General features: G+C 46.9%; 1 pseudogene; it reads right to left on the reverse strand.

Moving 5' to 3' along the window:
* Positions 1 to 4,815: 4,815 nt before the first annotated feature.
* On the reverse strand, positions 4,816 to 5,404 carry LOC144175066 (uncharacterized; annotated as a pseudogene).
* Between the last annotated feature and the right edge of the window lie 10,174 nt (positions 5,405 to 15,578).

Below are 15,578 nucleotides of genomic sequence, written 5' to 3' on the forward strand. Positions count from 1 at the left end.
CCAGCGTATGCCCAATTCGCCAGCAGCGGCCTGTAAGCGAACAAGAAAGCACGCAAACAATCATACAAACAGACGACCCTCCCCCCTCCCCCCGACGCGTCGTCGTCGTTCAAACACACGTGGAGCCTCGAGATTTCGCTGCAGGGTTTACGAGTACCGTCACCTTTAGGCAGCCGGTGTAGAGTAGCCGCGCACGTAATCGGTGCGCGGATAAATAGTGGCGCAAAAGAAATTTCGTTGACGACGAACAAAAATACACGGAATGATTTAAAATAAACAGCGTCGCCGTAATAAAACGTCTCTTTAAACCCTAGTTTTCGCTGCAAAGGGGTGCGGTGACGATGCTGTGATGAAGCACTTTTAATTACACCGTGACTTCCGCTTCTCAGGCGGTGATTTTTCGTGCGGGGAATTTTTCCTCTTCGGTGTATTTTCGACTATAAGGTCCGCTTTCATAAATGCAGGAATTTTGGGAGTAGTGGAGTAAAATGGAAAAATAATGTCAGTAACCCTGGCCTCACATGATTTATTACTTTGTTTTGTTAAAGAGGTTTTCTTAACACTCCGTCGGATTTGTGTTCAAATATCCGCAGGGGTCTTCCCGCAAGCCACAAGCATGCAAGAGCGCTTCCAATTGAGTTCATAGAACAGAATGGAGCATAGAAGAAAGAATACTTCAAGGGAAATAGCTAGCAAAGCGTGAACGGGTGGTGGCGCAAGAGCTGAAGACTGTTCGCGTGTATTCCTGCGCAGTACAAAAAAAAAGTATTTAGGGTGCGCCTTAGCCCACGTACTGTCAGGAAGATATGGCGCCAGCAGTCGTGGCACGAACTAAAATTACCTCAATTACATAACAATGCCTTGTTCCTTTTCGTACGAGCAGTAGTAACTTAAAGCTTTAGTTTCCAAATTAAGCAGGCTGTTTGGTACAAAACGTAAAATGCTTGGCCAAATGCTTCTGAGAGGCAGAGGTAGTGGTATTTAGTACACGCGAAAGCTCGGATTCTCTGAACGGCATCTGCGTCCAGAAGGCTACGTTAAGTAGACATCGGCGGTGAAGGGGAACGCCGCAAAGCGGACAGGAATCCACGTAAACATATATCAGCTGCAAAAGGAGAACGCAGGAAACTTCGCAGGGAATTTTCGATATACCCGAAAGGGAAAAATGCTAATAGGGAATTTTCAAACGCCGAAATGGGAATTTTCCTCCCAGTACGGACCATAACTGCTTCTCAGAAACATGTTATTTATATCTATCGACGTGCTTACTAGGTTGAGTTCATACGTCTCGCTTGTTTCTTCTGCAGCGCTCGGGTCGTCACTTGACGGGCCGCAGGCGCGACGTTGGGAATAAATAGTTTTCTTCTGGCACATATCTTCATATCTTGCGCAGCATCATATCTTGCGCAGCATCATATCTTGCGCAGCATGCGCCTCGTGTCAAACCCGCCCCCTTTGATACGATAGTGCGGCGAGGGTACGCACCCTTTCCTGTCTCGCTCGGTATATAAACACTGCTACAATAAAGATGCGGCCTTCTTCCCATCGCACCCCTGCGTCATGCGTTGTTCAATCACGCTAGCGATACATGGTGCCAGAAGTGGCTAGTCAAACCCACGACTTCACCGGAGGACTGCGACTACGGGAACAGCCATGGATTTCCTCAAGCCACCGGACCCGCTGCGCATGTCAGGAGACGCAGGCAAGAACTGGAAGCTGTTCATTCAGAGGTTTGAACTTTTCTTGACCGCCTCCGACCCACCTGAAAAACCTCGATCGGCGAAGACGAAGGCAGCTTTACTCCTGAGCGTCGCCGGTGAAGCAGCGCTTGAAGTTTTCAACACATTCACGTTCGCCGACAGCGAGAGCAGAGAGGACTACGCAACGGTTGTGGCGAAGTTCGAGGAATACTGCGCCACCCAGTACAGCGAAGTACACGAGGGCTACGTCTTTCGGAATATGAATCAAGGCCCAGGCGAGCCCCTGGAACTCTTCCTGTGAGACTTGAAAAAGCAAGCTCGTGAGTGCAACTTTGGCGCACTAACAGATTTCATGATTTGGGATCAGCTCGTTTTTGGAATAGGCGATGATAAAACCCGGGAAAAGCTGCTCAGTGACAACAATTTGACCCTAGATAAGGCAGAGCAAGTTTGCAAGGCAGCGGAGGCAACAGCGGCTCACCGAGGCGTATGGGACAGCCAGCAAAATCCAGTAAACGCTGTGCGGAATTCGAAGCAGAGCCAAGGTGAAAATCGACAAGGCAAACGCAGATGCCAGAAGTGCGAACGCACGCACGCTATAGGAAACTGCCCTGCATACGGACGGACATGCCGAAGATGCCAACGAAAAAACCACTTCGCCATTTGTTGCAGAAACGCATCGCAAGTTGACGAGGTGGGAAGGCATGAAGACGACTTTGAAGTGCTCGATGTGTCTGTAAGAAGAGTGACAAGTCAACGTGATTGGGTAGTTCAGGCGCAAGTACAAAGCATCCAAGTCACGCTGAAGATTGACACAGGATCACAGGCAAATTTAATGCCCTTCGGAGTGTTCAGCAGGATGCATCCGAGGCCAGCACTGAAGCCCAGCTGCGCTGTGCTTCGCTCGTACGGCGGCGGTGTAATCAAACATGCAGGGATGACGCTAATGGAGGTGACGCTGGATGACCACACCGCTGCACTCGACTCCTTCGTGGTACACAAGGGTCAGGCCATCTTAGGCTTGAAGGCGAGCGAGCAACTTGGATTTATCCCGCACGTACACGCCGTGTCTCGTACAAGCTCTGAAGAAATCGTCGATGACTTTCGCCACTTGTTCACCGGTACGGGTTGTGTCAAACGCGTCTACAAGATGGTCCTCAACAACGGAACGGTGCCGGTGGTCTAACCAACTCGGCGCGTACCCCTGACTCTCCAGAAGCCCCTCAAAGAAGAACTCGAGCGCATGGAACGGGGCCACATCATCACAAAAGTCGACGAACCAACGGACTGGGTGAGTCCACTTGTAATTGCCCGGAAAAAAGACTGGAAGCTGCGCATTTGCATAGACCCTAGAAAAATAAATCAATGCCTGAAACGAGAACACTGCGAGATGCCTAGGCGTGAGGACATAGAAGCTGAGTTGTCTGGCGCGACGCTGTTCTCTCGACTAGATAAAAATTCAGGGTTCCATCAAATACCACTCGATGAAGAAACTTCTAAAATCTCCATGAGTGAAACTTAAGCGCAAAATTTTTTTACAGGGACGAGAAAGGGAACGTCTGCACGTTCTCCACGTTCTCCACGCCCTTCGGCCGGTACCGTTTTTTGCGATTACCGTTTGGTATATCATCGGCATCTGAGGTTTTTCAGAAAACCTTAACAGAAATTTTTGATGGCCTTTTGGGTGTCCGGGTGTACGTTGATGATGTTCTTATCTGGGGCAGAACTCGGCAAGAGCATGACGCCCGCCTGAGGTCGGCACTACGAGCAGCCCAACAAGCTGGCGTAACGTTTAACCCGGCCAAATGCATAATCGGCGTACAGGATATAGAGTATCTCGGTGACGTCATCAGCAAGGACGGCATCAGGCCGAGCCCCTCCTTGATAAAATGCATGCTCCAGACGCCTGCGCCGGAGGACAAATCGGCGGTCCAAAGAATGCTCGGATTCGCCAATTATTTCGGCAAATACCTCCAATCACTAGCCGAAAGGACCACTCTCTTGCGAAGCCTGCTGAAGCGAGATACAATGTTTGAATGGAGTGCAAACCACGCGCTCGAGTGGGAGCAACTTTGCGCTGACCTCAGCAGGCAGCCCGTACTTTCAGTGTTCGACGCCAAGAAAGTATCGTGCGATGCATCGCAGAACGGTATCGGAGCGGCGCTGCTTCAGTGCAACAATGACACATGGAACCCGGTCGCCTATGCCTCCCGTGTGCTAACTCAAGCAGAGCAGCGTTATTCGCAAAGTGAGAAGGAAGCGATGGCTTGCGTTTACGGCTGCGAACGCTTTCACCACTTCGTGTATGGCCGAAAGGTTATCATAGAGACCGACCATCACCCTTTGCTCGCTATCGCCCAGAAACCCATTGGTGATATGCCGCCCCGCCTGCAACGATTTTTCCTGCGATTGATGCGCTATGACACAGAAATGCGATTCGTTCCAGGAAAGCAGCTTCTACTGGCTGACATGCTGTCACGGGCGCCCACCTCAAGTTATGCCAGTGAAGTCGGGAGCGATGATGTAGAAGTGCACGCCGTAAGTGTCGTTTCATCTCTTGTCAGTGATGACACATGGAAACAACTAGCAGCAGAAACGAGTCGGGACTCGTATCTTAAAGCGGTGCTGCAGTTTGGAACACGGGCTACGCATAGAGGGCCAGTTGAGGCCATTCTCTACAGAGCTGACGCAGGTGAAAGGTGTCCTCTTGAAAGGATGTAAAGTGGTAATTCCCAAGAGTTTGAGGAAAGACACTTTAGAAAGAATTCACCAAGGACACATGGGCATCAACAAATGCGAAGAAAGGGCGAGGCGACTTGTATTTTGGCCTGGCATTAACGCCGACATTCATGCATTCGTGGAGAAATGTGCAGTGTGCAAGAAGTACGCGTATACTCAGCCGCAAGAACCTTTAATGATGCGCCCAGTGCCCGAGATGCCGTGGCAAAAAGTTGGCATTGATATCTTCGAGTACGGTGTACGGTCGTACCTCAGCGTATACGACGCGCTGTCAAATTTTCCGGAAGTGGAGCAGTTGCGTGACACATCGGCGAGCTCTGTCATTCAGGCAACCAGCGCCATATTTTCTAGGTACGACATTCCTATGGAAGTCCTGTCAGATAAGGGCCCGCAATTTTCGTGTCACGAGTTCAGGTCCTTTTCAAGGGCATACGACTTCAGAGACATCACATCCAGTCCAGGATATCCGCAATCGAATGGTTTGGCTGAGAAAGGCGTCCAGGTTATTAAGAGAATCCTGAAAAAACGCATGAAGCAAAGCAAGATTTCTAGCTCGGTCTTCTTGCTTACAGGACAACGCCACTGGAGTGCGGCATGGCCCCAGCGGAGATATTGCAAGGCAGAAGACTGCGCAACACCCTGCCGGACATGGAGACCGGACCGGAACACTCCATCGTGAAGCGCTCCCAGACCAACCGCCCTGGAAGGCTGCTGGCGCCGCTCGAAACAGGGGCCACGGTTCGTCTGCGTTCCAAAGGAGCATGGGCGAAGAAAGCTAAAGTCGTGAGGCCTTCCGGGCATCCAAGGTCCTACGACGTCACGACAGAAGGGCGGCAGCTGCGACGGAATCGTCGACACTTGCTGCTAACCAGCGAGGACTTCAGCCCAGACCTTCCCGAAAGCGGCGAGGACGAAGCACCGTCTGCTACGGCGCATGAGGTTCCAGTTGCGTTGCCGGGGTACATGCCCGCGGCCCCGATCCCAGGCACAACAGCTACACAAGTTCCAAGAAGATCGCAGCGACAACGCAACGCGCCGAGACGGCTGGCTTACAACGAAAACTTTGTTCAAATGCCGTGAATGAGTGCTTAACATTTTGTGAGCCTTTCAATTGTGTTCACGTGTCAGTTGTTTTATACACCAAGGAGGATGTATCATATCTTGCGCAGCATGCGCCTCGTGTCACACCCGCCCACTTTGGTACGATAGTGCGGCGAGGGTACGCACCCTTTCCTTTCTCGCTCGGTATATAAATACTGCTACAATAAAGATGCGGCCTTCTTCCCATCGCACCCCTGCGTCATGCGTCGTTCAATCGCGCTAGCGATACACTTTTACGTACGAGCAGTTGTAACTTAAAGCTTTAGTTTCCAAATTAAGCAGCCTGTTTGGTACAAAACGTAAAATGCTTGGCCAAATGCTTCTGAGAGGCAGAGGTAGTGGTATTTAGTACACGCGAAAGCTCGGATTCTCTGAACGACGTCTGCGTCCAGAAGGCTACGTTAAGTAGACATCGGCGGTGCAGGGGAAGGCCGCAAAGCGGACAGGAATCCACGTAAACATATATCAGCTACAAAAGGAGAACGCAGGAAACTTCGCAGGGAATATTCGATAAACCCGGAAGGAAAAAATGCTAAAAATAGGGAATTTTCAAACGTCGAAATGGGAATTTTCCTCCCAGTATGGACCATAACTGCTTCTCAGAAACATGTTATTCATATCTATCGACGTGCTTACTAGGTTGAGTTCATACGTTTCGCTTGTTTCTTCTGCAGCGCTCGGGTCGTCACTTGGCGGGCCGCAGGCGCGACGTTGGGAATAAATAGTTTTCTTCTGGCACGGAAGGCTGGCCAGTGCTCCCACACTCGCTATACTTGTGCTTATTCCGTGCAGTCGTAAAGACCCACCGTAACCGTTTGGGAAGCCATTCAGTTTGTGTGTATTAACCCGCCGGCACTATTCAGAATTTCATAGGGCAGATACAAAAATGTTTAGTGTACTGGCGACTGCTTTAGTGTCGCAAGCACGTCAGAAAAAAGCGCGCAAAGATTAAAAAAGGGCTGGAACGGCACTAGGAAGGCGAGACGACGCCAGATGAAAGCGGACTACCTATAAGTATGCGAAGCTGTTTTCTTTCATACCAGCATGTATAGGTGCAACAAAAAGGAAATGGGCCATGCCTTCGAGAAATTCGAATGATTTCTAGTTTATGCAGCTTCTAGCATAAACAGAGTCTTTCACAGCTCCAAGCGAGATCGCCTTTTTCAAAATTTTGCATGTTTTTTTAGAAGAAAAAAAAAATACACCTGTTTTTTTCACGTCCCCTAAGATTTCATGGGAGAGTATATATGTACTATATACTAGAGGAAAACGTATTGCTGCACTCACATGCCGTCATGGGAGCCGCCATTGCAGCTATACGCGTTCTATTCTTGCATGGCCTGGATTGCAACGTTCTTTATTGTGGCTCCTGATGACAGAGGAGCAACATTTTATTTTGTTGTTCACGTAGCGCCAAGCTTTTCAACACGTTTTATCTCCCTGAAAAAATGTTGCGAAAATATATGGGGACGCATATTAGAAAATACACAGGACGTCTTGAGACTATCAAATTTCGCGTCATTTTTTAAACTTCATGAAAAAGAAGTCGCCCAAAGTTATATTGTGCTGAAGATTTGAATCGATTTTTTATCAGCTGTATTTTGTAATAATGCGTGAATTTAGGCAGGTTATTAGCAACACCACTTGCGCTTTTTAGGCCACACCCTAATTTTGAAGCCCGTTGCTGAGCCATATCAGGTAGAAAAGGAACGGGTCCTCCCGGAACAAGACAGCCCGCTCCTTGAAGCGCGGCCTGAATAAACACAAGCACAATATTTGCCGTTAACGTCTAAGAGATATTAGTGCTTGACACACTAAACGACATGCTGCGTACCTTGGAGTCTCCAATCATTAGTGTGAAAATTGAAGGAGAGAAAACGATGACTTTAAACGCGCACCGCTGCTGCGGCTATTGCGCTTCGGTGTAACAGCCGCAGTGCAACTCGCTGAACAAAAATTGAAGGAGCACTGAGCAGATTTCAATAGGACGTTATTGCTTTCGCATTCACAGGTCATAAGAAGTGTTGAGCTCTCGTCAGAATAGCGTTTCTCATATTCACAGGAAGGTCTTTACTCTTTGGAGGGAATGAGTTACCATAATCAGTTAGCGTGCCTTACCTGTAGTTTAAGCCATGACACGCCTCGAGCGGACGATTTCGACTAACTGGAGCTCACAACGCGCTTAAGTATTGTACTCAATGTTGTTTAATTTTCTCATCCAGAATCGGAGTTCCAACAGACGATTTTGGGATCCGTAGCACGACGCCGTGTGCCCGCTCAGCCACCACAGAGGGCGCAATGTGAATTAGTCAATACAAACATTCAGATTAGTGTACGACCATTGGTTGTGGGGCGTAATCACGACGAGGCGCTGCTCCCAAAAGGGGAGGAATATAACGGGAAACGGGATGTGTAAAATCCTTCAATTGGTGGGTAAACGTTACCCCGGTAGGAGCAAGAGCGTGACCCGGCTCCCTCTGGGAGACCTTAGCGATTTAATGAACGGTAAATGATCGTGATACGCTATTGTTGCTCCTGAAAACTGGGGTCAATTGCTCTTGTCAAGAATAGTAATGGTTTGTTATTCGCTTCTCGAAAACATGACGCGTGTTTCGATGAGGAGTGCTTGCGTGCGCCGCTCGAGTGAGACTAAATGCACACTTCCCATAGCTCATGTTAGCTCCGATTTCGACAAAAGAGTAATCAACCGCGATTTTTTTATTTAAAGTACGCGAGGCGCACGCTGCAGCCATAGAAAATATAATTAAGGCTGCTGCATTTCCTTAAAGCTGATGGCGTGGTTTTTCGAGTGGTAACTTCGAGTGTATGAATGTTCCCCAAAAACTTAAGGACCTCCTCTTGTGCACGCAGAAAACAGCTGTATTCGCAGTAGAGGCTTACACAAAGACTAAAACGCGTTCATGGCAGTGGTACAAACTTTCGCTTTGATGAACAGCTGACGATAAAAAAGTAGACCACTGAAGGAAAGCCAACTTTGCGCAATAGTAGGGAACATTCTGATGATGAGGAGGATGATGATGACGATAATAAAACAAAATAAACGCTTCTCCTGGTCGGAATCGATCCTGGCTACCTCGCGTTATGAAATACACGTTTGTGCCATCATCGCATTCAGATCACGGGCATTTCCTTCGGGTTGTTTGCGTGGCCGTTGGCTTTGGCCTTTGGCTGAGTTCAATAGAGCTTCATCTTTGGATTTTGGCAGTTTGGGTTTTGGCGTCCACAATCAGTGGGGACGGGAGTAGGCCCTCAGCTTTCCCGATAGGGATTCGCTCGCTATCTTACGTGATGTTCACTCATTCTCAATCGGCGATCAGTTTTCCCTTTGATCGCGGACGCTTGGACTTTGACTGCAGCGGCTTTGACTTGGGCAATTTCCCATTTCATTTTCGCACTCGAGAAAGTCTTGCAGTTCAGCCATCGTTGTCGGTAAACGGAGAGGTTTTCATTTTTGTATGTAAAGAGCGCCAGTTCTAATAAGGAGAACGTATGCGGGAGAACGCCGAGAAAAAAAATCATAGGCTGCATAGGTATTCTAAAACCGAAATTCTTCTGCAGGTCCGACCGACCTCTTTTTCCATGGCGGCGAGCAGACCCCTTCCTAAGCGATACAGAAGTAACTGACTTGTAAGATGTGTTTGTCTTACGCCACGTCGAATCTTGATACTACGATTAAAGTATGCTTCCCATAAAAAGAGAAAGTGTTTATAATAGTACTGATGCTTCAGTTTACAGTAGCTACAACCCACAAGGCCGCGTAACACACGCGGTGCCGTAAAATCTCTTACTTCATACCACACGACAACACATTAAATTGATGTGCCGTATTGGTCCTCGTCGAAGATTTGTCCTTGTACATACCACGGCACCCAGGCAGCACATTTGATACCTATATTCACGATCTAGAATAAAAAGTACCTTGGTCATAGTTGACAGTCAGAAGCATGACGAAGCATCTAAAGACCTTTTTTGCTGTTTCTATAACATTACTTCCTGCCTTGCATCCCAATTCGTTTCTAGAAGCTGGCCCGCATCATAGTTCACGACATTGCGAAGTCGACTTTGACAAATGAAATCGTGCGGGCTGTAACAGCGTTTTCTGGCATGCACGTTTGATGCATACATTTTCCGAGTGGTGGCATCTTGTCCGCGAGTATTACGGCGCCTGGAACCAAAACAAACCCTGTGTCGGGGCTGTAAGCAACTTGAAGGAGACGAAGACGAAGGGGTTACCGCATGTTCTCCGAAAGTATTTCAACGGATGTCGCCGGGGAGCACCAAGTGGCCCCCGATCATTTGTTAACGGAAACCGGAATGAATCGGGCCCCGGACGGATGCACGTATTTAGCGCTTCTTTATATGCTGCGATGTTCGCGACCAAAACGAGTAAAAAATGCGTTCGTGGAACGTGTAGAAATGAAGTTTCGCCTGCTAAAGAATAGGATCAAAAGTGTAAAAGTAATGTAACTTGCTAGGTGGTAGTAAATTGCCGAGAGTCCTAAGCGTTAGCAGCATCTTTTTACAGCAAGGCTACCTTAGGGTTCTGAACAAACGCATGCCCTCCAGAGCTCGTGCGAATTGCTCTATACCTCTCAATTTGATGTAGGTATACTAAAAAAACATGATACAAAAATTTCAGGGGAATCTTGTTTTGGTGACCGGTAAAAGATTTTTGAGTATTTCTTTATAATCGACGGAAAGTAACTTTTTGTTGTGCTACGAACCGAAACACAAACACGAAAAGGATATCTTTGGAATCGAAGCAGCTATTACGGTGCTGGTTCGGTAAACTCGCGCAACATTTGCCGGCCTTGCTAATTATCCCCGGAGCTTCAGACAACGTACGAAAAGCATGGACTGATATATAACAAAACAATCCTCGCTTCGAACGGGCATACACCATTTATTACATCTCGACTGCTGCATGCTGAGGCGCAATCGATATTCGCCAACGGTTATTGAATGAGTCCAAGGGAAAAAAGCCGAAGGCGGTGCCGAGTATGGGGAAACCAGCCTGAGTGAAAATGCAAATGACTTTGTCCCGAAGTGACAACTTGCGCTCCGATTAGTTCTTAGTCAGCATCCCACATTTACAAACTCTGGCAAGGCACCATCTGGAGGTTCAGAAAAGAGCGTTATGAACAATTTTACTCTTGATAGCTTACATATGTAAATGACATAAGGACACAAGAACACTTATTATCTTGGTAACCTCGCAAGACCACCACCCCCTAAAAAATTCAGTGAAGATTGCACCCACGCTTAAGACTTGAACAGCGACGCTGCTGTAGATTAGGATTGCCGGCACATAGTTATGTTTCAGTAGAATTGTTCACTTGCATAGTTGCAGGGCTAGTAATCGTCGCCATATGCGTCGGTGAAGCTTGCAATAGGCCGAACGAGGCTTGAAGCATAGCGAATCTGCCGGATTTTCTATACGTGAGAACTGAAGGACACGTCAGCCTATATCTGTACAATTTCAAAATTGCTTATTTATGTGTTCAGTCACTGATGTGCAGTGTGTTAGTAGTAGTCATCGTCATATACATCGATATCTTATTGTTCCATATGCCAAGCATTACATACGTGGTAGCGCAGCTTCACTGTTAAAATAAAACAAAATGAGCATTGTCTCTCACGCGGTGGAGGCTGCAGCGACACACAAAGTTGAGCTGCAATTATACTAAAAATGTGAAAGTCCTTCCCAGTCACAGTTACACCCTACGCCGAAATGCGGCGCCCCTTATCCAGCAATTTTGCCTCGTTGTGCAGGTTTACAGATGCTAAGCTGTGGAACGTCGTGAGGCGGCATCTCCCCGACAGCGGAATATTCAGCGGCGGACCGGAGTAGGAGGCAAGACTGGCGCTGTCCTTGTGTGTGCTAACGGCACCGGTCTGATAGACCAAAGCTCCCCGTGAGGTCCTGCGGATTGACAATAGGTTTGAACAATCACTCCTACGCGAATATATAATAAAGCATTTAGAGCCATAATTTCTGTCGAGATGCAAAGAACTATTGGACCATTGTTACTAAAGGATTACGTAAGGTCTTTGTCGAACTTGTGCCTCAATTCTTGCTTGAAGCACTAGCAGGCTAATCTCGCCTAGACGCGGACTTGCATGTCAACACTCACAGCTGCTTTTCAAAGCGAAACTATTTCCGACGCTTCGCAGCTGCGGCGAACCACCTATATTACCATTTGATTAGAAATTTGAAAGTGCGGTACCATTACACGCAGGAGAAATCTCCTAATGCTGATCCGCACAAGTGTATTTGCAAGCTAGTCCGGGTGCACTGACAGAAATTAGAAGTGCGCGTCAAAAGGTGACAGGACGAAAACTGAATCCACATGTTTTACGCTGTTACGCAGCAGTTTTACACGACGTAGACACTTGATTGATGCGAAGAATAACTCGATCATGTGGTGTCCAGAGACACGATAAGAATTTGTGCGCCAATAAATTTGGGTAACAGTCGCATTCATGACCACCGGAGAAACCTTCCACACACTCGAGCGAAAGAGACGACAGCCATTGTATTTTAAATGCAGAAGCTACCCAGCTGAAAATACGCGGTACTGTTACAAATATATGCCTACAACCAATAAAAATGGGTCAAAGTTTCTATCAGCCCTGTTGCGTGGTCATCTTGGTTCTTCCAAAATTTTGTATTTGGCGGATTGTTGCAGATAACCATCGTTATTATTACTCAGTTTATCAAGAAATGACGGGAAGGGAAAATATGAGTTTCTTTAGGGTACCGCGTGGTGGTGAAGTCTGACGTTAGCCGATAGTATCATCCAACCTCCCGGCCCCCCCATTTTCGCCTCCTTCAGTGTATTCCCACTTTTTTGTCTGAGTTCTAGAAACCCGCACGCAGTTGTTCATAAAGTCAGCTATTACAATAGTTACTGCCTAACACGCAGTTATGCCTTCAAATATGACAAGGGCATTACGAAGCTACATTACATTTTTTTTGCTACGCTAAGCTGTCTATTACACCAGTAATTTTTATTTCCCGGCTGACCACCTTTCTTTACTGACAGTTTTTCTACGGCGGGTTATACTGCGCCACCAATCACCGAATAATTACCCCCGTTTATATGGATAATAAAAAAAAGCGCTCTGACATGGAGTAGCCGATATTAAGTTTGACCGTGTTAGCCGATGCTTCTGCTGAAATCAATGCTCTCGTTTTTCCCCACAGCTCATCACATGCCTGCGTCTAGACGCGAATGCACAGCAAAGCAACACAAGGGAGGCATTATAAGGTCGATGTTCCTTAAAAATGCTAATAACGCCGCTACTTTTAACCCCTGCTGCCACGTTTATAATTAAAGGTGTCCCCGAGAGCACCAATTCGTATCTCCTTATGGCTCAATGATTGAGAAAGAAAGCCTTCGCTGCTTAGGCACGCACGTGAAAAAGCGCTCTTTCTCCTTTCACCGATGAACCGGGTACGCTGCGATTCTTCTCAAAAGTTCTTTCTTCTTGACCCAGCTTCTTGTGGCTCTGTTCTCTCGGGGCTTTCATCTCGTTGAATTTCCCAGCTCAAGAGTTTTGCCAAGACGTGCAACGCTATATTACACCCATCGCTGCTGACAGGAGGGCACATCTGACAACAATTTGACACTTTAATCAAAACAGCCCGTCTCTTGAAAGCGGTCGCGGATTTTCTTAGCCCCTTCAAAATTCGCCATTTAGCATCTTCATCTTTTTGGTAGGCGCTCTCATACGTTTTCCTAAGTATTACATTTTTCAATCGTTCTCTTTTCTCTCCAAAGCAGGCAATATCGCATGTACAGGCCTTGATGACCTATTCATAATTTAAAAAGGAAACCATTGTTTTAGCTTTCTTTCATTGCGAACTGTTTTTTACAACATAATTGTAATAGATATAGCTCTGAAGGGCTTTTTCCTGCTTTTGTAGCGGTGCCTTACGTGGAAACCTGAATAAAAGCCTGTGTTTTGAATGCAGCAGTGAATTTGCAAGCATCAAAAGCCACCAGACTGACGAAGCTACAAACAAACAAAGGAAAATATGACAAGTTATTTTTTCAGCTTATCAAATATTAGCACCTGTCGACAACTGCAACACCTAATGTGATGTACTGGTGCCTGCTGTTTATTGAGTTTGGGAAGAAGGTGAGTGTGTATAGCTTTCCCATTTATAAAAAGTTAGTGTGCACTCACAGAGCTGAACACTGCGGCTATGTGGCCAGACAACTGCGGATTTGCAAAAAAGAAAACAGAAGCGAATGTAGTAGTGAGTTTTTATGAAAGTGTTAACATTGCACTCGAAATGGTTAAAGGGGGCATCTTTATAAAGGTATAAGGATCGCCCCAACGTGCACGCGTTTCTTTTGCTTCAGAAGCTCGTAACTCGGCGTTTCTCTCACGTTGTTTACGAGCAGCTTATGCGCACACTCTCAGCCATGGTTTGTGTCGTTTCTCTGTCTCAGAGGATCTTTGCTCGCTAAGTCGAGAAATGGGCTATGTGCTGCTTCCTCTCTTGTTCATCACTATCTCCCATCCGTCGCCGTCGTTTCTATTCCGCCCTCTTGGCCGCCTACTCTACCTGCAGTCGCTTCACACTGTGTTTCCCACTGAGCACCAACGTGTATACAAGCGGCGACAGGATGCGTCCCAACGTGATCGGGCAACTGCAGAACCAGGTAGTTTCTTGGATGACGTGAATCTCAGAAATCTGTAGCTGCGACTCCGATTGAGACGGAGAAAAGTCAGACTTGGTTTTCTTATGATGTCGATCCTCTCTAAGCACTGCTAATTGGGTGCAGACGTACTACGTAACTCGCCTCTTGCATCAATCATGCTTCCCCTGCCTGCTCCTTCCCCTCACTCCTCTCGCAGAATGTTGCCGGTCACTGTTTCCCTACGTGATGCTTCTTTTGCTAATGCAGTAAAAACAGCGGCATCAGTGCTATTTCCCCTTCATGTTGGGATCCCCATAAAGTTAACAAGATGTTGCCCGCAACCACCACATGAACATGCTGCGTCCGAAATGAAGCAACTGTTTATTTGCAGGATAATTTTTACTTGTTTTATATTGTACGATTTAGAGACTAGAAGTGTTCCTCTTACGATCGACTGCATTTTTACAGCGAGTGTATAGGTGCGACTAAAAGGGCTCGAAACATTAGAAGCAGGTCGTGATTGCCCGTAGGACAATAAAAGATACACGAGGTTAATTGTGGCGCTATGTGGTCCGTGTAAACGGAGGTGTGTGGGGATATATTCAGCCTTGCGTAATCAGCTGTTTGTGGAAAATACTTAATTCCAGGCTTCTTCTCTTAGTCGAATCCGTCATACAAAGCGCGAACAAAGTTTTCTTCATTCCCTGAAAGGTGTTAATGTGGCAAAGGCTTCACACTTTACATTTCAAGGCAATGCGGGTCAGGTTCTTAGGAATATGTGGGCAAAGTTTCAGGTTTAATCGGCAATTACAGCTTTCGAAAAGAAAGAGACCAAGCGCCCCAAACCGTCCTATGCATGTTGAACATAGCGCAAATATTGTCGGCTCGCCTTCGCAAGAAAATAAATTTGGAATGGAGGTTCAATTTGCAGGCCATGACAGCCATATTGCAGTTGTTCTATGTGCAAAGTTAGGCCTGTAGGTTTATCATAGTTTTTACAAATAGTGATGCACGCAAACGAAGGCAATAATATCCTTTGATCCACAGATGCCTTTGTGGTCTCTTACGATATTTAAATGATGTAGTGAGTTTATATCTACATCAACTTGGTAGAGCTGTTTCGAAGACATCCCCCGTCTAACAAACTATGAAAACACGAAGAGAAACTGAAAAGGCTTGCACTAAGTCGTGGGAGGCTTGAACCGTAGGGAAGCTTCATGATCTCCTTCTACAAGAACACTGAACTACATATAACAAACGCACTTGTAAAAGATTGAAATTGTTTATTTACATGTTTGTTCCGTAGTCACCGCTTTGCACTGTCTAGTAGTAGTCGTCGTCATATGCATCGATATCATAGTGT

Source organism: Haemaphysalis longicornis, unplaced genomic scaffold, assembly GCF_048455015.1.
Source record: "Haemaphysalis longicornis isolate Haplotype H1 unplaced genomic scaffold, Haemaphysalis longicornis Haplotype H1 scaffold_3, whole genome shotgun sequence".
Lineage (NCBI taxonomy): Eukaryota > Metazoa > Arthropoda > Arachnida > Ixodida > Ixodidae > Haemaphysalis > Haemaphysalis longicornis.